This window comes from Callithrix jacchus, chromosome 16 (assembly GCF_049354715.1).
Source record: "Callithrix jacchus isolate 240 chromosome 16, calJac240_pri, whole genome shotgun sequence".
NCBI lineage: Eukaryota > Metazoa > Chordata > Mammalia > Primates > Cebidae > Callithrix > Callithrix jacchus.
Window position 1 is genome coordinate 51,386,222 of NC_133517.1, and position 24,627 is coordinate 51,410,848.

Here is a 24,627-nt window from a genome sequence, read left to right on the forward strand (position 1 = left end):
AGAAAGAAAAACAACAGAGCAATAGTGGAGGAAGTTTCCCAAAGAAAATCCTCAGTTTTCCACAGAACATGATTTAAGGTCACTGAAAAAAAGCCACATGCACATGGTATATGGTATGAAAAGTAAATGTAACCCACAACAGAAATGTTTCTATGCTAATTAAAGACTAGAGTGTTAGCCAGGCACGGTGGCTCATGCCTGTAATCCCAGCACTTTGGGAAGCCAAGGCGGGTGGATCACAAGGTCAGGAGCTCAAGACCAGCCTGGCCAATATGGTGAAACGCCGTCTCTACTAAAAATACAAAAATTAGCCGGGTGTGGTGGCAGGCACCTGTAATCCCAGTTACTCAGGAGGCTGAGGCAGGAGAATCACTTGAACCCATGAGGCAGGGGTTGCAGGGAACCAAGACCTCGCCACTGCTCTCCAGCCTCTGTCTCAAAAAAAAAACAACTAAAATGTTTTCTTTTTCTTCTTTTTCTTCTTCTTCTTCTTCCTCTTCTTTTTCTCCTTCTCCTTCTCCTTCTTCTTCTTCCTTTTCTCTGAATGTTTTATTGGCCTCCTGCTCCCCAAAGGGTCCCCTGCTTCTGCTGGCTTAATGTCTCAGAACTTTGGTGTCATTGGTCTCAGACACCACTTTGCCATCCACTATCCAGCGTGTGGTAGTCTTTTGGATGGTTTGCATGGAGTTGCTGCTGTCCAGGACATCACCAAGATTGAAGTCCTAGCCATCTTCCAGCAGGCAGTAGTAGGTGGCAATCAGCCTCCAGCTTGACCTTGATGTTCAGCAGGGCCTGGTACTCCTGGGCCTGGTGCTGCCCCTCTGCCCAGGTCTGTGCTAGCTCTGATGCCAGGTGCAGCAGGATCCCCTTGAGCTGTTCCATCTGCAGGGCGTAGCGGGCCTCCACCTCCCTCAGGCTGTTCTCCAAGCTGGCCTTCAGATTTCCAATTTCTCATGGAGTCCAGTCTATCTCCAAGACATAATGGACTGTATGTCTCAGCTCCATGCGCATCATCTCAGCAGCTCCAACCTTGGCAGACTGCGTGGTGACCACTGTGGTGTTCTCCTCAATCTGCTGAGACAAGCACTTGTCCAGCTCCTGTCAGTTCTTCCAAGCCAGCTTGTCATTTTGGGCCCGGCTGTCTGCCATGATCTTGGCGAGGTCCTGAGATTTGGGGGTATCCACCTCCATGGTCAACCCAGAGCTGGCAATCTGGGCTTGTTGGCCTTTTGCTTCCACTTCATGGTTCTTCTTCATGAAGAGCAATTCCTCCTTGAGAGCCTCGACCTCTGTCTGCAGCTGCAGCCCAGTGACAATGGTGTCATCAGTGGCCTTGCGGAGCCTATGGATGTGGCTCTCCATAGACAAGCACATGGCCAGCTTTGTCTGATACTTGACTCAAAAGCCATCAGCAGCAAGACCCTCATTGTCGATCTGCAGAACAATGCAGGTATTGTCTACAGTATTTGTGAAGATCTGAGCCCTCAGGTCGACAGTTTTGAAATAATGACTCCAGGCTCTGACCTGGGGTCCCTTTTTCTCCAGATGCTCCTGGATTTTGTGCTCCAGCTGCAGGTTCTTGGTCTCTGGGCTCCTCACTCTGTCCAAGTAGGAGGCCAGGTGGTCGTTCAGGCTTTGCATGGTCTCCTCATTCTGGATGCCTCTCATTCCTGCCAGACCCCGGGCCATCCCCGTGGCGAGGCCCCTGGATCCCATGCCACACTGGAAGCTGGTGGAGTGGGATGTGGAGATGCGGGAACCAGAGCCCCTGGCACCTGCAAAGACACTTGGCCGCGCTGCTGACTGGACAGGCGCTGTAGCTGGGCACCTGGACCAAGCCCAGGGACTGGTAATTGGTGGAGAAGGTGGAGCCAGTGGTGAAGCTCATGCTGCCCCCAGGAAGAAAGCGACAGGACAAGACTCAGGCTTTGCCTACAATGCGTGTTATCTATTCTTATAGGCACATATAAAACACTACATTTTGAGCTAGTAAGATAGCCTGTATTCCTATATATGATAATCAGTAGTTTTGCTTTGCAGGGGGCATAACAAAGAATCCTACAAAAATCTAACATTTAATCTCATTAATCAAAGGATGAACAAATATATAATGTGTGACACACTGTAGGAAATCAATACGTAGCTATTGAATAAATGTTGAATTAGCACAATAGCTTTGTCAGGCTCTACCAAATGTTAATAGTTTAATAATTATCATATGTTCTGCAACAATAAATTAAAAAAAACAGCTATTAAATAGACAAGTAGTCAACTATGAAACAGTTCCATTTATACTTTTCTAGTGCTTCTCCCTAATTGTAAGCAATAAATTTAAAATGCTTGTTAATTTTCCAGCTGAGGTGCAGGAAAAGAGGGAAGATGGTGGGGGGAGCTGAGGGCTGTGAGTGCATCACTGCCATTGTGGGACACTGTGACACACACACATAATTACTCAAGTCACAAAGAAAAAAAGAGTAAGACATGAAAATGAACATTTTCTAATTACTATCCAAAAAGTGACTTAAAAGGCATTTAAATAATAAATATTATACAGCAAATGAGGCACTGGGGAAGGCGTTTTGCAGTTACTCGCAAAATGAAATACACTCTTGCCGTATGACCTAGTCACTGCACTGCTAGGTATTTGGGTTGAAAACATGTTCACATAAAAACCTGCAGATGAATGTTTATAGCAGCTTTATTCATAATTGCTAAAACTTGGAAACAAACGTAATGTATGATCTCAACTAATGCCATTCTGGAGAAAGAAAAACTGTGAAGACACTAAAAAGATGAATGGTTGTCAGGGGTTGGGGTGAGGGAGGGATAACAAGGTGGAGCACAAAGGATTTTTCAGGCAGTGAAACTATTCTGTGTGATAATATCATAGTAGATACATGTCATTTTATGTTTGTCAAAATCCATAGAGTATACATCACAATGAGGAAACTCCAATGTAAAGTACAGACTTTAGTCAATAATAATTTATATAGGCTCATCAACCATAATAAATGTTCCACAGTAATGCAAGGTATTAATAGTAGGGGATATTAGTCAGGCATGTTGGCTCATTCCTGTAATCCCAGAAATTTGGGAGGCTGAGGAAGGTAGATAGATTGAGCTCAGTATCTAGAGACAGCCTGAATTTCATCTGTTCAAAAGTACAAAGTGTTAGCAGACATAATGATGCACACCTGTAGTCCTGGCTGCTTGGGAGGCTGAGGTGGGAGAATCACCTGAGCCTGGGAAATGGAGGCTGCAGTAAGCCAAGATTGTGCCACTGCACTCCAGCATAAGGGAAACTGGGATGAGGAGGTATATGGTAACTCTCTTTACTTTCTACTAATCAAAACTTAAAATTAATCTAAAAACTAAAGTCTATTCATTTAGAGGGGGAAGTAAAGGAGGTATCCACCCAAAGACATAAAAAGTAATATACAACTTGCTATAGTTTGAATGTTTGTGTTCCCTCAAAATTCGTATGTTGAAATCCTAAGTCCCAAAGTGACGGTATTAGAAGATAGGGTCTTTGGATAATTACGTCATGGGAGTAAAGTCTTTCTGAATGGGTTTAGTGCCCTTATAAAAGAGGCCTGAGACAGACTCCTTGCCCCTTCCACCATGTAAGGACACAGCGAGGTGTCGTTTATGAACTGGGAAGTGGCACCTGGCTCTGCTGGTCCCTCAATCTTTGCCTTCCCAGTGAATTGGCTGGTACTTCAATCTTTGCTTTTCCAGCCTCTAGAACTGTGAGAAATATTTATATAAGTCACCTAGTCTATGGTATTTCGTGATCGCAGCCTGGATAAGCTAAGGCATGAATTATTTAATCAGTAGCTTATTTTTGACCTAAAGAAAATGGGAAGCTGAAAAATCAGTGCTTCTGATTAGGTCTTGACCAACTCTGCATTTATTTATTTACTTACTTATTAATTTTATTTTCAAATACATTGAGTGCCTTTTTAATATCATAAAAAAAGGCACTCAATGTATTTGAAAATAAGATTATTTCACAGACCTTACATTTGATGGGAGACAAAATAATAATAACGATAATCAAAGTCATGGGATAAAGTTTAGAAGTCATGCTTTTGCTTTTAGCATTCCAGTTACGCCTCAGCTTCTCCTCATTGCAGCAGCTGCACCCTCACAGCCCCAGTGAAGGGATGACAGCGGAGCACAGATAACAGAAAACTAATTCTTGTTTCTCAAATTTCTTCCTGAGCCAAAGACAACAATATAATTTTTTTAAAATCCATGAAACTTAGTTAGCCGTCCTCACCACCACCTAGACCATACAGTAACCCTGTACTGGAGGACAGGAAAAATGAGAGAACAGCTGAGGACTAGTAGGTATTGTGCTCCTTGGAAAGGGAATGCTAGATTCTGCCCCACTTCGGCCCACCTCAGGGGTGGTGATGTTGGGTGATGAAGCCACTCCAGAAAAGTCTGCAGGATTGAGAGGAGATGTGGACATTCATTTTCCACTGACACCTCCTAGGAGCTGGAAGACAGCAGAGTGAAGGGCTGAGATCTTCTGAGGCCATCTCTAACTCTCAGAAACTTATGTTAGGAAACTGCATGTCATTAATCCCAGACGTATTTTTTTTTTCCTTTACTGACAGATACATGTAATAAACAACATGTATTCATTTTGGACAATTACATTCTAAAAAATAAATGCTTCCCCATGTCTGAATTTTCAAATGAAAATGAAAATGTCTTGTCATTTAATCCTTCTTTAAGTTTTCTTTACTCCAATTATAATGATGTCTTGTAATCAAGAGTGAGCTTACCTCAATTGATTTTTTTTTAAGATTGATGTCCTAATACGACTAAAATAGATGCCTGTGTATTCATTTGAGATGTAATAGAAAAAATATGCCCATTGTTATTCTCAGACAACTGTTGGATAGAGCAAAGTACTTCGAATTTTAGAATCTGACATTCTTTTTGAGTCCCTAAGTGTGAAAAATATATATTTTTTCTCTGTACATTTTAAGGCAATTTTTCAAAACATATATTTAACTATTAATTTATTTGATTGTTTGTTTTGGGGAAGAGTTTTTTTTTTATTTTTTTATTTTTTATTGGATTATAGGTTTTGGGGTACATGAGCAGAGCATGCAAGACAGTTGCGTAGGTACACACATGGCAGTGTGCTTTGCTTTTCTTCTCCCCTTCACCCACATTTGGGATTTCTCCCCAGGCTATCCCTCCCCACCTCCCCCTCCCACTGGCCCTCCCCTTTTCCCCCCAATAGACCCCAGTGTTTAGTACTCCCCTTTCTGTGTCCATGTGTTCTCATTTTTCATCACCCACCTATGAGTGAGAATATGCGGTGTTTCATTTTCTGTTCTTGTGTCAGTTTGCTGAGGATGATGTTCTCCAGATTCATCCATGTCCCTACAAACGACACAAACTCATCATTTCTGATTGCTGCATAATATTCCATGGTGTATATGTGCCACATTTTTCCAATCCAGTCTATTATCAATGGGCATTTGGGTTGATTCCAGGTCTTTGCTATTGTAAACAGTGCTGCAATGAACATTCGTGTACATGTGTCCTTATAGTAGAACGATTTATAGTCTTTTGGATATATACCCAGTAATGGGATTGCTGGGTCAAATGGAATTTCTATTTCTAAGGCCTTGAGGAATCGCCACACTGTCTTCCACAATGGATGAACTAATTTACACTCCCACCAACAGTGTAAAAGTGTTCCTTTTTCTCCACATCCTCTCCAGCATCTGTTGTCTCCAGATTTTTTAATGATCGCCATTCTAACTGGCGTGAGATGGTATCTCAATGTGGTTTTGATTTGCATCTCTCTGATGACCAGTGACGATGAGCATTTTTTCATATGGTTGTTGGCCTCATATATGTCTTCTTTCGTAAAGTATCCGTTCATATCCTTTGCCCACTTTTGAATGGGCTTGTTTGTTTTTTTCCTGTAAATCTGCTTGAGTTCTTTGTAAATTCTGGATATCAGCCCTTTGTCAGATGGGTAGACTGCGAAAATTTTTTCCCATTCTGTTGGTTGCCGATCCACTCTAGTGACTGTTTCTTTTGCCGTGCAGAAGCTGTGGAGTTTCATTAGGTCCCATTTGTCTATTTTGGCTTTTGTTGCCAATGCTTTTGGTGTTTTGTTCATGAAGTCCTTGCCTACTCCTATGTCCTGGATAGTTTTGCCTAGATTTCCTTCTAGGGTTTTTATGGTGCCAGGTCTTATGTTTAAGTCTTTAATCCATCTGGAGTTAATTTTAGTGTAAGGTGTCAGGAAGGGGTCCAGTTTCTGCTTTCTGCACATGGCTGGCCAGTTTTCCCAACACCATTTGTTAAACATGGAATCCTTGCCCCATTGCTTGTTTTTGTCAGGTTTATCAAAGATTGTATAGTTGTATGTATGTTGTGTTGCCTCCGGTGCCTCTGTTTTGTTCCATTGGTCTATATCTCTGTTTTGGTACCAGTACCATGCTGTTTTGATTACTGTAGCCTTGTAGTATAGTTTGAAATCCGGTAGTGTGATGCCCCCCGCTGTGTTCTTTTTGCTTAGAATTGACTTGGCTATGCGGGCTCTCTTTTGGTTCCATATGAAGTTCATGGTGGTTTTTTCCAGTTCTGTGAAGAAAGTCAATGGTAGCTTGATGGGGATAGCGTTGATTCTGTAAATTACTTTGGGCAGTATAGCCATTTTCACGATATTAATTCTTCCTAACCATGAACATGGAATGTTTCTCCATCTGTTTGTGTCCTCTCTGATTTCGTTGAGCAGTGGTTTGTAGTTCTCCTTGAAGAGGTCTCTTACATTCCTTGTGAGTTGTATTCCAAGGTATTTTATTCTTTTTGTAGCAATTGCTAATGGCAGTTCGCTCTTGATTTGGCTTTCTTTAAGTCTGTTATTGGTGTAGACGAATGCTTGTGATTTTTGCACATTGATTTTATATCCTGAGACTTTGCTGAAGTTGTTTATCAGTTTCAGGAGTTTTTGGGCTGAGGCAATGGGGTCTTCTAGGTATACTATCATGTCGTCTGCAAATAGAGACAATTTGGCTTCCACCTTTCCTATTTGAATACCCTTTATTTCTTTTTCTTGCCTGATTGCTCTGGCTAGAACTTCCAGTACTATATTGAATAGGAGTGGTGAGAGAGGGCATCCTTGTCTAATGCCAGATTTCAAAGGGAATGCTTCCAGTTTTTGCCCATTCAGTATGATATTGGCTGTTGGTTTGTCATAAATAGCTTTTATTACTTTGAGATACGTTCCATTGATACCGAGTTTATTGAGGGTTTTTAGCATAAAGGGCTGTTGAATTTTGTCAAATGCCTTCTCTGCATCAATTGAGATAATCATGTGGTTTTTGTTTTTGGTTCTGTTTATGTGGTGAATTACGTTGATAGACTTGCATATGTTGAACCAGCCTTGCATCCCCGGGATGAATCCTACTTGATCATGATGAATAAGTTTTTTGATTTGCTGTTGCAATCGGCTTGCCAATATTTTATTGAAGATTTTTGCATCTATGTTCATCATGGATATTGGCCTGAAGTTTTCTTTTCTCGTTGGGTCTCTGCCGGGTTTTGGTATCAGGATGATGTTGGTCTCATAAAATGATTTGGGAAGGATTTCCTCTTTTTGGATTGTTTGAAATAGTTTTAGAAGGAATGGTACCAGCTCCTCCTTGTGTGTCTGGTAGAATTCGGCTGTGAACCCATCTGGACCTGGGCTTTTTTTGTGAGGTAGGCTCTTAATTGCTGCCTCGACTTCAGACCTTGTTATTGGTCTATTCATAATTTCAGCTTCCTCCTGGTTTAGGCTTGGGAGGACACAGGAGTCCAGGAATTTATCCATTTCTTCCAGGTTTACTAGTTTATGTGCATAGAGTTGTTTGTAATATTCTCTGATGATGGTTTGAATTTCTGTGGAATCTGTGGTGATTTCCCCTTTATCATTTTTTATTGCATCTATTTGGTTGTTCTCTCTTTTCTTTTTAATCAATCTGGCTAGTGGTCTGTCTATTTTGTTGATCTTTTCAAAAAACCACCTCTTGGATTTATTGATTTTTTGAAGGGTTTTTCGTGTCTCAATCTCCTTCAGCTCAGCTCTGATCTTAGTAATTTCTTGTCTTCTGCTGGGTTTTGAGTTTTTTTGATCTTGCTCCTCTAGCTCTTTCAATTTTGACGATAGGGTGTCAATTTTGGATCTCTCCATTCTCTTCATATGGGCACTTATTGCTATATACTTTCCTCTAGAGACTGCTTTAAATGTGTCCCAGAGGTTCTGGCACGTTGTGTCTTCATTCTCATTGGTTTCGAAGAACTTCTTTATTTCTGCCTTCATTTCGTTGTTTATCCAGTCAACATTCAAGAGCCAGTTGTTCAGTTTCCATGAAGCTGTGCGGTTCTGGGTCGGTTTCTGAATTCTGAGTTCTAACTTGATTGCACTATGGTCTGAGAGGCTGTTTGTTATGATTTCAGTTGTTTTGCATTTGTTGAGCAGTGCTTTACTTCCAATTATGTGGTCAGTTTTAGAGTAGGTGTGATGTGGTGCTGAGAAGAATGTGTATTCTGTGGATTTGGGGTGGAGAGTTCTGTAAATGTCCACCAGGTTTGCTTGCTCCAGGTCTGAGTTCAAGCCCTGGATATCCTTGTTAATTTTCTGTCTGGTTGATCTGTCTAGTATTGACAGTGGAGTGTTAAAGTCTCCCACTATTATTGTGTGGGAGTCTATGTCCTTTTGTAAGTCATTAAGAACTTGCCTTATGTATCTGGGTGCTCCTGTGTTGGGGCCATATATGTTTAGGATCATTAGCGCTTCTTGTTGTATCGATCCTTTTACCATTATGTAATGGCCTTCTTTGTCTCTTTTGATCTTTGTTGCTTTAAAGTCTATTTTATCAGAGATGAGAATTGCAACTCCTGCTTTTTTTTGCTTTCCATTAGCTTGGTAAATCTTCCTCCATCCCTTTATTTTGAGCCTTTGTGTATCCTTGCATGTGAGATGGGTTTCCTGGATACAGCACACTGATGGGTTTTGGATTTTTATCCAATTTGCCAGTCTGTGTCTTTTGATTGGTGCATTTAGTCCATTTACATTTAGGGTTAATATTGTTATGTGTGAATTTGATACTGCCATTTTGATGCTAAGTGGCTGTTTTGCCTGTTAGTTGTTGTAGATTCTTCATTATGTTGATGCTCTTTAGCATTCAGTGTGATTTTGGAATGGCTGGTACTGGTTGTTCCTTTCTATGTGTAGTGCCTCTTTTAGGAGCTCTTGTAAAGCAGGCCTGGTGGTGACAAAATCTCTGAGTACTTGCTTGTTCGCAAAGGATTTTATTCTTCCTTCACTTCTGAAGCTCAGTTTGGCTGGATATGAAATTCTGGGTTGAAAGTTCTTTTCTTTAAGAATGTTGAATATTGGCCCCCACTCTCTTCTGGCTTGTAGTGTTTCTGCCGAGATATCTGCTGTGAGTCTGATGGGCTTCCCTTTGTGGGTGACCCGACCTTTCTCTCTGGCTGCCCTTAGTATTCTCTCCTTTATTTCAACCCTGTTGAATCTGACAATTATGTGCCTTGGGGTTGCTCTTCTTGTGGAAAATCTTTGTGGTGTTCTCTGTATTTCCTGCAATTGAATGTTGGCTTGTCTTGCTAGGTGGGGGAAATTTTCCTGGATGATGTCCTGAAGAGTATTTTCCAGCTTGGATTCATTCTCTTCGTCCCCTTCTGGTACACCTATCAAACGTAGGTTAGGTCTTTTCACATAGTCCCACATTTCTTGGAGACTTTGTTCATTCCTTTTTGCGCTTTTTTCTCTGATCTTGGTTTCTCGTTTTATTTCATTGAGTTGGTCTTCGACTTCAGATATTCTTTCTTCTGCTTGGTCAATTCGGCTATTGAAACTTGTGTTTGCTTCGCGAAGTTCTCGTATTGTGTTTTTCAGCTCCTTTAATTCATTCATATTCCTCTCTAAGGTATCCATTCTTGTTATCATTTCCTCGAATCTTTTTTCAAATCTTTTTTCAAGGTTCTTAGTTTCTTTGCATTGATTTAATACATGATCTTTTAGCTCACAAAAGTTTCTCATTATCCATCTTCTGAAGTCTAATTCCGTCATTTCGTCACAGTCATTCTCCGTCCAGCTTTGTTCCCTTGCTGGTGAGGAGTTTTGGTCCTTTCTAGGAGGCGAGGTGTTCTGGTTTCGGGTGTTTTCCTCCTTTTTGCCCTGGTTTCTTCCCATCTTTGTGGATTTGTCCGCTGGTCGTCTGCGTAGTTGCTGACTTTTCGTTTGGGTCTCGTTTGAGGATTCAACGAGAAGAGCTCCAATCCTGGGTTGTTCTCACAGCGCCCTCTTGAGTCCTCCCTGGGGAAGAGTTTTATTTTGGACAGTTAAGTTACCTTACAACTGACTACATTTCAGGTAGATATGAACCCAAATATTTTGTATAAAAATGTTTGTTTTTATATACTTCCTTTTTTATTTTTTATTTTGTTTTATTTATTTATTTATTTTTTAGACCAAGTTTTGCTCTTGTTGCCCAGGCTGAAGTGCAGTGGTATAATCTCGGCTCACTGCAACCTCCACCTCCTGGGTTCAAGCAATTCTCCTGCCTCCATCTCCTGAGTAGTTGGGACTACAGGTACCCATCACCATGCCTGGCTAATTTTTGTATTTTTAGCAGAGATGGGGGCTCACCATGTTGGCCAGGCTGGTCTCAAACTCCTGACCTCAGGTGATTCAACTGCCTCGGCCTCCCAAAATGCAGGGATTATATGCGTGAGCCACTGCACAGGTCCTATACCACCTTTTAACACTGTTTTTATTCTTACTTAACCATCAATAAATATACCATAGGTCACAGGTTCAAGCAAGGCCATGGTCCACTTGTGATTTTCTTAGTGATGTGACAAACACAAATTAACCCAGTAGTTGATTTGCTTTCCAGTTTTAGAATTCACTTTACCTTTTTTTACTAAATGTTAGAAGAGTTCTTGAGGCTGGTCCATTGGTTGCTGTTGAATAGCAGGGAAACATGTCTTCCTCAGAAGGGAAAAGGGTTTTGGCCATAAGGTAACGCTTACCAAGTAAAGTGTTGATGACTTAAGTGTAAATGAATCAGAATATACATATTATATTTCCTTTGAAATACACTGGGACTTAAAAATTAAGGAGAAAATGGCTTGGCAAAATATATTAGGAGGCTTTACCAAACCCAAAGCATTAAAAAAAAGAGTGTGGCTATTTGCAGAATTCTAACCACCACCAGTTTTGCCTATCCCTAAAGTTTATAGATTTTCTATTCTAACTTGGGTTCACATGCTGCCTCTACTAGTTGCTAGCTATTTAACCTTAGGGAAGTAACTTAATAGCTCTGTTTCTCAGTTTCCCTATCTTGAAAATGAGCAAAATTATACAATTTTAGCTACATATATATGTAAGAGCCTTCAACTGAACCAAGCACATAGTAAGTGCTCAATAAATATTAACTATTAATGATCCAATAGTAAACCACTTTGGTTACTAAAGACCAGCCACTTGTAAATAACTTTACTTTTCCTAATACCTACTGGAACTGGAGGAATTAAACATCCAGACTCTAACAATGGTATATGGCTCAAGCTCCCACCTACTTTTTCCTAAATTCTCCAGTTTCTTCTCCCCTCTATCTATTTCTCCTTTGAGGTTGCTCTTGCATTCCCCCTTACCATCTAGCTCAAGAGACCCATAAATCCTGATCTGCAAATTTGGATTGTAAATGATGAACTAAGAGGAACACACTGAGATGCTACAGGAGATGAAGAGGAAATCTGAGAGCTCTGCAAGCTGGTGGGCAAAAGCAAGTCTTTGTGGAAGAGGTAGAAATAGAAAGCTTAATCATGGGAGCTCAGGCAGTTATTAAATCGAACAAAGGAGAAGGCAAGCTTGTTCTGGGAACTCAGAAGAGCACAAGCTGAGCATAAAGGGAGGGAATTCCCCCAGAAAAAAAAAAAAAAAAAAAGAAAAGAAGCACGGTGAGAAAATACAAACATGTTTCTGAGGAAGGTCGGTATATAGGGAATACATACAAAACAAATTGTCCTTAAAGTATACACAGCCCAATTCAGCTATTGGCTGGAGTTGTATGAATAAGGACACCCTAGGTAAACTGGGGCATGGAGAAGTAACTGCACTTGTATCTCCAATTTTCTTGGTAAGATCCAACAGCTGTTTGATCCTGAACTTAAAGCCATCTTGTTTCTTACCAATGGCATCAAGTAATCTAAGTATTTGGAAAAATTGCAATAACCTACCAAGCTGACTGCCCATCAGCTGCCTCTCTAGTCTGGTTGAAAGTTCTTGCTAATCCCTCCACTCTCTTCTCTTCTCCTCTTCTTTTCTTCTTCTCTTCCTCTTCCTTCCTCCTCTCTTTCCTTTTAGGCTCTGATGGTCTTCATTCACTCTTCAGTCCATCAACTTTAACAAGAAGCAAATGGAACTGTAATATATATTATAAACTATGTATCTGAGTTTGTCTATCATCACGTTGCAAATTCTCTTATATTTCAGGTCATTACAAGCAATGTATTTCTCCCTCAACCACTCCCTGAAGGCTCAGTGCTATGAAAGGGAGGTGGAACCTGAAGACAAGGTCATATATAACCTTGGTGATTTTTGTAATGAACTTCCATCAATCTTTTAACACACATACTTGCACACACACACACACACATACACACACTGTTAACACACATTCATTATTCATTCTATAAACATTTATCAGGCATTTAACATATGCCAGGCACTCTTGTAGAAAGTGGGAATGCACCGTGAATAAAGGAAAGAAAGAAAATAAAAGAAATTCATGGAACTTGCATTCTAGAATGGGAGGAAAACTAGAATCAAAAAAGATATCCTTTGTCCTGTGAATATAATGTGTCCTGTGGCAGAACAGTAAAGCAGGAGAAGGGGTGAGGATTCTCACCATCACACACTCATGATCACTACCCTGCTGTAGTCTCTGTTCAGATAATAATTTTCTGTCTCTAATAATAGAGAGATTTTCAAAGATTAGACTGGAACAGAGAAAACATAAGTGACTTATACTTAGAATTTTTCCTTTCTAAGAATGGAAAAACTGTAGACCACAACAATAAATATTTCAGTAGTATTTAAACTTGGTTATACATACATATATATATATATAATTTAATATATGTGTTTAATTTATATATATTATATATAATATATATTTCTATATTATAGGTAATATATGTAGACAGTAAACATATATAGTACATTACTTAATTAATATATATCATATATTCTCTATAAATACATATAAAATACACACATATATATATAAATTCCACTCTCTCCGGTGGAATTTAACATGTCCGAATGTCTTAATTTTGGTACTCTGGTAGTCTGACAGTGAACCCCAACTCACCTGACATTTTTCTCCCAGGGAACATGGATGCTGGGTGCAAACGAAACACCAACTGATTTCTGACACCCCAGAGTCTCCAGGTCCAGTATACACGCTGGTCCTGACTCCCAATCGCTCCCTCATCCTAGACCTCAAATACCAAGAAGTTGCAAAATTGATTCTTGGCTCTTCCACTCCTTCTGATTTCCAATATGATTTACAAAGCCTGTGAAAATGGACCTGTACCTAATTATCTCACATAGTTTTGTAAAGTTAATTCATTTGAGTAAACATTCTATGGATTTCCTCTCATTGGGACAAAATCACAGCCGGGCATTTCACAGGTGTGTGTGATTGAACACAGGGAGAAAGTGGGCGACAGGTGGCTAAACTTAGCAGGATACTGGCAACATTTCTAGGAGAAAGTATCTACTCTAATTATTGAAGAAGTGACATAGATCGATTTATTAATAAAAGTACTTGTTTAATGCTAGTGAATAAAATATAACTTAAAGAAATTTTAACAAAGTATTTTACAAAAGTTTACAAAGTCCAGAAAGAATTGTAGCACTGGTTAGAAAAATAATTCTGTAAATTTTACAAATTCATTGTTTATATTTGCTATTTCTTTTGTCTGGAATGTGCTTCCCTTTGACTGGCGAAACTCTTATCATTTACAGGTCATTTCATGGTCTACCTCTGCTTCTCTGATAGCACGCCTATAAAAAATTCAGTGCCCTTCTGTGTTTCATAAAACACTAAGCTTTCCTCTGTTGCTAATTTTTCAGTCAGAAGCCAAACAACTCAAATCTGATTTTCTCTTCATTTCCATTTTTTGTGATTGGTGAATAATTTGTTCTGAAATCTGTACAGTTTCTTACTATATAATTTTTTTAAAGAGGCTCATTAGGAGTCACTAATACTTCCATGCAGATTTGGAAGTTTTAGGGTGAGGAACTATGATCAATATCTTTAGACTGAGATTGGTTGAGATTCAATTTGATGATCATTAGGTTGAGATTACTCATTGACTATAGAATTAGTGAATCCAGTGGAGATTAATCAGTTAATTAATTTATGCTTACATATAGTCAGTTAACCAGTAGTCCTTGAATACCTACCTGTCAGGCATTGTACAAAACAGAATAAAAAGTTATATCAATATTTACCATTGTTATTGTAGAAATACATAATAATTTAAAAAATATCTAAATACATGATATAGGAGAGTAAAATTGCCTGCCGTTGAAGAATTTGATAATTTTGGTCAGAATATGGAAAATCTGAGATCACTAAACAGAAATGAAATATTTACAATGAAAAGATTAAAAATGTCTTTTAGTGGGTTGTTCAAGATGAAAGAGAAGACTGTTCTTCCATGCTTCCAGCAGTTTTGTTTATCAGCAGGATTTTTACTAAGAAACTTGCAAGTCAGGTTCAACACTTACTGATCAAAATTTTGACTTTTAATTTTAATTTATTCTCATCTGAGATGCTTGGATAAAGCTGAATCATATTGTAAAATATTTACTTGTTTTTATTATTACTTTTTAATTAAAGAGGTTAGACTAGAGAGTTTTATTGAGATTTAACTAACCAGACCTAAGACATCAGGGAATCCAAATTGTTGACTTCATCCCTTGTTCGTAAGGTTATAATTCCCTTTTCTCCATAACTTTGTACAACTATGTATTCATTTTTTTAATTTTCTTTTGTTTATTTACTTTTTTTTGTTGTTGAGATAGTCTGGCTCTGTCACCCAGGCTGGAGTACAGTGGTGCCATCCCAGCTCACTGCAACTTCTATGGCCCAGGTTCAAACCATTCTACTGCCTCGGCCTCCAAAGTAGCTGGGATTACAGGTGAACACCACTAGGCCTGGTGAATTTTTTTTATTTTTAGTAGAGATGGGGTTTCACCATGTTAGTCAGGCTGGTCTCAAACTCATGACCTCAGTGATTCACCCACCTCAGCCTCCCAAAGTACTGGGATTACAGGCATGAGTCATTGTGCCCTGCCTGAATTTTTCTGATTTTCTAGAATTAACTGACAAAGTTAATAAAACAAATAATGAAGTCTTCTCTTTATAAAACGTTAACATAAATATTACTACAAATTTCTCTGAATTTAAAACTTCCAAAAATATACTCTTTTTTGTCTGGCTATTTTCAGCATGATTATTTTGAGATTCATCTTTGTTGTATATATCATGTGTAGTATATTATTCACTTACATCAGTGGTCCCCAACTTTTTTGTCACCAGGGATGCATTTCGTGGAAGATAATTTTTCCACAGACAGTTGGCAGGGGATGAATGAAACCGTTCTCAGCCATTGGATTCTCATAAGGAGCATGCAACTAGATCCCTCACATGTGAAGTTCACAACAGAGTTTGCACTCCTATGAGAATCTAATGCCACTCCTGATCTGACAGGAGGCAGAGCTCAGACAGTAAAACTCACTGGCCCACTGTTCACCTCCTGCTGTGGGACCCAGTTCCTAACAGGTCATGGACCAATATTAGTCAGTAGCCAGGAGCTGGGGTCCCTTGATTTACATAAATGTCTAATAAAGTTCAGACTAGGCTATGAAGACAGAAAACCAGTCAAGCATTTCTTGGGAACAGACGTTGAGGCTGAGGAAGAGACTATGAGAGGGGTACCCTGATTATGATAGATAAGGTCCTCATCTTGATTACAGTGATAGTTTCAAGATATATGCATATGCCAACATTTACTATGCTGCATAATTTAAATATATGTAGTCATATCATACTAACTGTAGTTCAAAAAAGTGGTTAGAACCTTTTAAAATGTCATAAAAATAGGCTTCTCACATTCTTTTTAAAAAGAAATTATTCCTGGCTGGCTGCAGTGGCTCATGTCTCTAATCCCAGCACTTTGGAAAGCCGAGGTGGGTGGATCACATGAGGTCAAGAATTCAACACCAGCCTGGCCAACGTGGTGAAACCCTGTAACTACTAAAAAATAAAAAACTTAGCCTGGTGTGGTGGCATGTGCCTGTAATTCCAGCTACTAGGGAGGCTGAGGCAGTAGAATCGCTTGAACCCAGGAGGTGGAAGCTGCAGTGAGCCAAGATTGCACCATCCCAGCAGAGTGAGACTCCATCTCAAAAAAAAAAAAAAAGAAGAAGAAAGAAAAGAAAAAGAAAGAAATTATTCCAAATACTCTTATGATTACAAGATCTATTAAATTCATTGATGGCTATCATGTTTTCAGAAACTTTGCCTCCTAGACTCTATTAAAGAAAGAAAACAAAAGATTCAAAATGGTATCTGTAACATGCATAACACACATCCAGAGCGTAAGACCTCTGACTAATGCCCACAGCTCATCTGTAAGAAGAGATCACAACTTACACTTCTCAAAAGGGCATAATATCCCTCTTAATCTGAAATGTCCTCCCGTGTGGTCAAGTTCTAGTCCTTGTAATAGTTAAGACAAATTGGCTCTGTTCAAATCCTTTCTCCAAAAACACTGCCAAAATCAAAACCAAGAAAGACTTAACTTTAGGTGTCAAAATGTGTTTCCTCTGAGAACATTAGCTTTTATTAAATATCAGTTCTTTAATTGACACCATCAAAATTAATATATAAATCGCTTAGCTAATCAAGAATTAGCTTATAATGCCATAATTCTAAGTAAACAAAATCTCCGCATACTTTGCAAGGCATTGGTGTTACTATTAAAAATATAATTCAATAGCCAATATACCGCATTTTTGAAATTACTGTGCAGTCTTTACACACACATTTTTGGTGAATGGAAGCAGATGCTCTGGCCAGAGAGGTCATTTGATTCCTTGCTGTGAATCACCCCACAGGCCCTGAACACGACCTCCCTGCGCAGTTCTATTTCCTGCTTCTCTGGAAGGGTACCCTTGCTTCATCACACCACACTGCTTGCTCTTTCACAAATGCACGTTTCCTGTTCTATCCCTCAAGTGTGCCTGGAAAAAGCATCTTTCAAAAACCAAATATAAATGTTAAATTAAAAATATAGTGTCCAGTAACTACATAGAGTTTAACTATGCAACAAATGATAGTTATCATATTCTCTTTTTTCTTGAGATGGAGTTTAGCTCTTGTTGCCCAGGCTGGAGTGCAGTGGCATGATCTCGACTCACCACAACCTCTGCCTCTGGGTTCAAGCGATTCTCTTGTCTCAGCCTTCCGAGTAGCTGGGATTACAGGCATGCACCACCATGCCCAGATGATTTTGTAATTTTAGTAGAGATGGGGTTTTCCATGTTAGTTAGGCTGGTCTTGAACTCCTGACCTCAGGTGATCCACCCACCTCAGCCTCCCAAAGTGCTGGGATTACAGGCATTAGCCACTATGGCCAGCCAGGAATAATTTCTTTTTAAAAGGAACATGAGAAGCCTTGATTTAGTTATCATATTCTTTACTATACCTTCCCAGTTTTTGAATAGTGGTAGAATTATCATATTATATTTGGTAATGTATTTTAGTTACATTTTACATGTATCTAACTATATCTGATTCAATTTTATCCTTGTAAATTATGAGGATTGTTGTATCTTATTCACCTGTATCCTTAACAGTTAACCGCATGTGCCTGCTACTAGGCTCTTAATAAATATTAGCTAGTTTATTGACTTGACATTTATATAAGGGTTTGGAGATATTCAATCACACCTAGAACATATCATCTTGAGGGGATATAAGAGAGCAATGAAGGCCAGGCGCTGTGGCTCATGCCTGTAATCCCAGCACTTTGGGAGACCAAGGCGGGTGGATCACGAGGTAAAAAGATCAATACCATCCTGGTCACCATGGTGAAACCCCGCCTCTACTAAAAATACAAAAAATTAGCTGGGCATGGTGGCGCGTGCCTATAATCCCAGCTACTCAGGAGGCTGAGGCAGGAGAATTGCCTGAACCCAGGAGGCAGAGGTTGCGGTGAGCCAAGATCACGCCATTGCACTCCAGCCTGGGTAACAAGAGCGAAACTCCGTCTCAAAAAAAAAAGAGAGCAAATTATTCTCTCTATTCTTTCTCTTTTGTTAAGAGCAGATAACCAGAAGGAACAAGAGTGTGAGGAAGCTGAAGTGTGTTTGTACATTTAGGGGAGAATTTGCATTACTTAGAATCTGACTCAATGAATCCTAAATTCTCCTGGGTCAGGAGGAGAAATAAATTTGCCAATTATTCATATTTTAAACAGTGTCTTAGGCAAACTTTAATGTGATGTCAAGTTCTAATTCAAGCCTGAGTCTGACAAAAATAGAGGTAGGGTTTTGAAAGAAACAACAAAACTAGCAAATATCAAGCCAATATAGGGCTATTTGGGGAAAATCAGATAGAAATTGTTCTGACAATTTTCTGAAAACTTCTGCATTTCTTCAGTTTTACTCAAGGAAACAAATGTAACCTGGGTGTTTTGTTTTTGAAATTTCGGATGGTCTTGCAGTTGTCAACATTCGGTCAATATTAATCAATATTTCCTTCTCTGTCTCACATAGTGTGTTTATGTGTGTGTACATATATATCTTTATTTATATACATTTGTTAGGTAGACATATCAAAAACTTTGTCTCCACTCATTAAATTTACTATCAAGTAGAGGAAACAGGCAAAAATGTTAACTGTCACATTAAGAATAATTATAAATTGTGCTATAAGGACATAATAAACAGGGTTGAATATAGAAAATAGGCAGTGGTGACTCTATCAAGCATGGCCGAGGCAGTTCTTTCTAATGTGGAGGACTATGCAAGATGAGTTTTGAACAATAAAAGATAATTCATGCAAAACTCTAGAAGAGATTATTCTAAGCAGAGGGAAAGAATAGATCCAGAAATAAGAATAGAAAGCATTGAAACAGTTTTCTGGACTATTGTTAGCCTAAGAGGTCCTGTAAAATGGGCAAATCTACTTAAGAAACCATTACCTCTTCTTCAGGAGCAAAAACTAGATGGAATAGCCAACACTTCCTGAAAAATTTCTATGAGTCAGTCACTGTTTGAAGCCCTTTATACATACTATTCCAATAACCCGATGATATTTTATTATCCCCATTTTATAGATGAGAAAACTTACACAGAATGAGAATGAATAAGTCTCAAAGTCAGAGTCAATCCAGGCTTTTGTTTCCAGGGTGAATACCATCATACTATTCTGCTTCTTCCATGGTCTGGAGGTTTTAGAAAGCTACTGTAAAGATGCCATAAACAAGCTTGGTTGGACCATACTGGGATGGAGCAGTACTGTTTAGGAGGGGTAAGCTAAAAGTCCACAACAGCCTCTCTCCTACCTACTCTCCTCCCTTCCTCATTTCTCCAGGACTGAGAATAAAGAAAATAAGAGCATCAGAATTATTTGTTCAATAGATATAACTCTGCAGTGGGTCTAAAGCCAGAATATCAATTAAAAGAGAAAAACAAATGTGTACATAGAAGCTGTTAGGCATTTTACATTCTGGTGCCTAGAATTTCATTTATCCAGCAGCGGTGGCATAAGCCAAAAAAATGCTTAAGGTCAATCAACCTTAGAGTTTCAAGTTTAACTGTATATGTGCAGTTTCACAGGAGTTTTTCCACTGATAACAGACACATAGTCACAAGACAGCTGGAGTTCAGAGGTGAAACTTTATTCTGTGGAAGGACTAGAGGAACCAATTAGGAGCCTGGTTAATGGATATGTAAGGGTAAAAAGGAAAGCCAGCAGAAAAGGCAAACTCAAGAACTGGAGGGCTAGAACACCAAGGTCCTAGACTGGCTGTTAGAATGAATTCTTGTAATTTTATGTTGCCTCGGTATCCTTTTTGAATAAGAGTTGTACTTTCTCATAACAGAAGTAGAGTTTAGTCCCTTTTAAACATAGTTTCCAGTTCTTCATGTCCTCCCAATTTTTCAATGGGATCAATCCGGATATCTGCCTTAGACAACCACCTCCTGGTAACAAGCTGCCTAAGGACAGCTCGATACAATTCTTTTGACTCACCCCACTGATCCCCACACCTTGCATGGACTGTTCGAACAGGCCACCGTGATCCACAGAACTTGTGCCTGCTTGCTGTAAGCCAACTAATTAGAACCCCCTGCAGGTGATCTGCTTGTGTAATGCCAGTCAAGGCTTTGGCCCACAGGTCCTTCTCTCTCTCACTTTCTTCTCACCTGCTGGCTGAACCAAGTGTACTGGTTCTTCCCTTCACATTGGCCCTGCAAAGTGTGCTGCCATCTTCTCTCTGGATCTGTAAGTAATACACTGCTTGTATTATTTCATGTGTTTTGTTGTGTGGTCTTCTTTGTGTCTCACCTGATGGACACACCCAAGTATAACACTCCTCCTGCTCAGAGCCATTCTAAAGGGTAGCTATCTTGGTTAGAATGAACTGCACACAGATCAGCCAAGAGCTTCAAGGGCACCTGCTAGTAAAAACAAGTTTCCTGTGAAAGAAACATCTGATCATGGGTGGGACACTTTGGTATTAGGCCATCCACCCACCAGGTAAAGAAGTATCCCCCAAAAGGCATTCTGTAAACATCCACAACCACCTCCCATGGAGCCAACAGGTCAGGGCTAGAATTGTAGTCACTCTCCAGAAAGAGAGACCTCAAGACCAAATCAGAGGAAAATTTGACACCAGTTGTATATTAGTCTATTCTTACATTGCTATAAAGAAATACCTGAAACTGAGTAATTTATAAAGAAAAGAGGTTTAATTGGCTCACAGTTCTGCAGGCTTACAGGAAGCCTGGCATCTTCTTGGCTTCTGGAGAGGGCTCAGGAGACTGACAATCATGGCAGAAGGTAAAGGGCGATCAGGATTCTTAGCTGGCAAGAACAGAAATAGGAGAGAGAGAAGGGGAAGGTGCCACACACTTCTAAACAAACAGATCTCATGTGAATGCACTACCACAGAGAGAGTAACAAGAGGGAGGGTGCTAACGTATTCATGGGAAATCCACCCACATGAGCTAATTACCTCTTGCCAGGTCCCATCTCTAACACTGGAGATTACAATTTGGTGGAGATTTGGTGGGGACACAGATCCAAACTATGTCTTGTAGTACTCTGGAAGTTCACCTAGCATAGATCTAAGTTCTCTTATTGTCTTCTTGTTTAAGTAGAAGGCTCCAGACATTTAGCATTAGCCTAAGTGTTAAGTGACACTGTCTCAGAGTTATGGGACTGAAAGAGTAGTTGATGTTATAGAGTAACAAAGCAGAGGCCATTCAATCCACAGGCCTATTTTTCAGTGCACCATGTGGCAGAAACTGCTCTAGGATATGGGATGTTCCCTCTGTAGCCAACTCCTCAGACAAGCCTCATTGACTGTCTTTCTTCAAGCTGAATTCAAATAGAAGAAGTAAGTATAGTAAATACTGTAGCCAAAAATAAACCAAAACAATACGTGTATACAACATGTACTGCCAATTAGTCATTACTGAATGAACGCATGCCAGAGTATTGGGAACACAGAACAGCAAAAGACCCAAGCAGCAGAAGCACATGAGACATTGCCAGGATGTCACAATGGCTCATAATTCCTTCATCTTCACTCACATCAACTCACTTTCCAGAAATCTGCAGTTCATTCTTTCATCACTTTGTCCTTCCGGTGGTGCTGAACCTCTATGGAAGAAGGGAAAGTATACAAGAAAACTTCTCTCACCTGTTATGAAAAAGGTCAGCATGGGAGACTCCACTGGAAAAGCAACCCTGACACTCTTATTCTTCCACAACACCCAAAGAAGGTATTTTTTTTTTTGTATCAATATGAGCTGAGACCACAGAAGCCTCCATAAAAATGTCCCAGATATACTTGTGCGTGCAGAAGCAGAATACAAAGACAAGGGTATTGCCTGTAGTGTGTGAAAAACTCATATGCCCCTTAGAAAGACTGAGCCAACACTGAGGCCAACCCCAGATGAGAAAGAGAGAATGTGTTTATGACAGCAATACTCCCCTTGGTGCCTTACAAAGCCTCCACCTCTTGTTTAAACTCTGAAACAGAGCAAATCTTTTAGGCGCTGAAACATTTTTCCAATCACTATTTCAATAAAGCAAATGGCTCCTTAAAGGACACAAAGAGCTAGTGGAACTTTTGAGCAAAGAAGCTGTCCAGTTTTCCATTCAATGTGGTGGAGCAAGTACAGAAGGGGGGCTAGTTATATTAAAATCAGGTGAACCCATAGGTCTATCTGCAGTGAAGCTGGGTGGGCTTCCTTTGTTTATTAAGGGGTCAAAGTATTAATGGACTCATCTGCTGAATGCACAGATGTGTTAGAAATGGGCCAAAGAGAATGTAAGCTTTGTTTTGTTTTGTTTCGTTTTTGTTTTCTTTTCCCCAAGTTCTCTCTAAGCCAGGAATTGATTTCCTACCTTTTGAAAAATTATTGTGTACAAGCAGGCACTGAGACCTCTGCCCAAGGACCAGCCAAACTGCCGGCCGTGGTTAGTGGAAATGCTTATTTGTTCTGGGAAGCAAAACCATCCGTGTTGGGTGGGGGGACAACTTTTGAACAAAATGCTAAAAAGAAACAGATCTGAGGAATCTGGTGAAATTGAAGCTTTTAATCCAAAGAAGATAATAATGACTGAATGGAAAATAACTTCACCCTCTCATATTTTTATTTCAAACATTGGAAGTTCTTTTATGGTCTAGAACTGCTGCCATAGCAGTGGATAATTGTATTTGATTGGCAGTAGTTTATTGGAGATATTTCTTCTTTTAACCTCAGTTTAACTAATGGCAGCAAAACAAATTAGTTGGAGAAATTGCTTTAAAGATAACTATTTTAAGTCAAAGTCTGTCAACTAATACTGGGTTCCTGTGGCTTCAGATGGAAGAATAATCACATTAAAAAATAAGGACAGGAGCTAAATGTAGGCACGGTTTCTAAACTGAGCTGAACGTGGCTCAAGAGGATTCCTTCCAGGTGCTGACATGGCCTGACTAATGAACAGGCTTACGTTTTAGAGGAAGTATAGGTGTGGATATTGTCCATTCATAGCCCATGCCCAAAAGTGCCCGATTGTTTCCCATTGAGCAAATACAGGTGAAAAAAACAAAATACTACAAATTAGAACTGGAAAGACGGCCTTTCCTACTTATCGCTCATATTGAATAATGTGTATTACTTTTCTAGTTTAATAGGCCCTTCTTCTCATAACAATTACAATGTTTTGGTAATTTTTTTTTACCAGAAATGTTAATTTTTTTCTAAAGTTCTCTCAGGCTTCCACAAAAATTTCTTGGAAATTATTTTTTCTTTTTTGTTCATGTGAAAGCCTTAAGTTGAAGTGTACTGAAAATTTTATCCACTTTTTAAAAATTAGTTAATGTTTTATAACATGAAATGACAGCAATAAATGTATACTGTGCTCTCTCCTTACATTGTTTCTCAAATCTCTCCTTCTACCCAAGTGTCTGTTGAATGATTCATCAATATAAAATGTGATGCCTGTAAAGAAAATCTCAAATTAAGCTACTTTCTTTAAGTACTTGTGACCCTTAGATAACCAGTAGACAAATTCCATCTTGTTACAAAACAACAGCAAAAGTATTCTAAAGAAAAAAGTTAATCTAGCTGGCAGAGCAGGAGTTAACATTAGCTTATGTTTGTTGTTAAGAAAAAAAAAGTTGCCTTGCATATTATTTGACCTCTCTTTTATGTTCCGTAACTATCAGTCTTCCCTTTGCTCAACTCTAGACATCCAGTTAGTCTTCTGGAGTAACAAAATAGCGTTTATTTAAAAATCTATACCCATCTACATTTTACTGCATTGTGCTTAAATTACATATTTCTTCTATTTTAAAATCGGTATTGGAACTTAGTTAATTTCAGCATCTAAAATTGTGGATTGGAAAACTTATTTCTATTTGCACAAAATTCTAGAATTAAAAAAGGTATGTAAGACAACTAAAAACAATATGTGTGTGTGTGTTACATATGATGGGTGCCAGAGGTGTTTTAGCTGTACATGAAAGCAAATGCACTTTCATTGTTATATTTAAAACATATATTGGAGTCCTTTCTCAACCACCTATCCATGAAAACTGGAATTACTGAAACAAAGACTCTTCTAAACTTGGGAAAGGGAATCTCTGTTTGGCAAAAATGTCATAAATTTGATAAAATCTCTAAAAGAGTAAAATTTAAGTAGAAAAATAGCCTACCAATATTTCCATGGAGAATTTGGGAAAACTCTGGTAGTTGAGTACATGTTTTAA

General features: G+C 39.2%; 1 pseudogene; it reads right to left on the bottom strand.

The window, feature by feature from the left end:
• Nucleotides 1-502: 502 nt before the first annotated feature.
• Nucleotides 503-1,888, bottom strand: LOC144579796 (keratin, type I cytoskeletal 18 pseudogene; annotated as a pseudogene).
• Nucleotides 1,889-24,627: the final 22,739 nt, after the last annotated feature.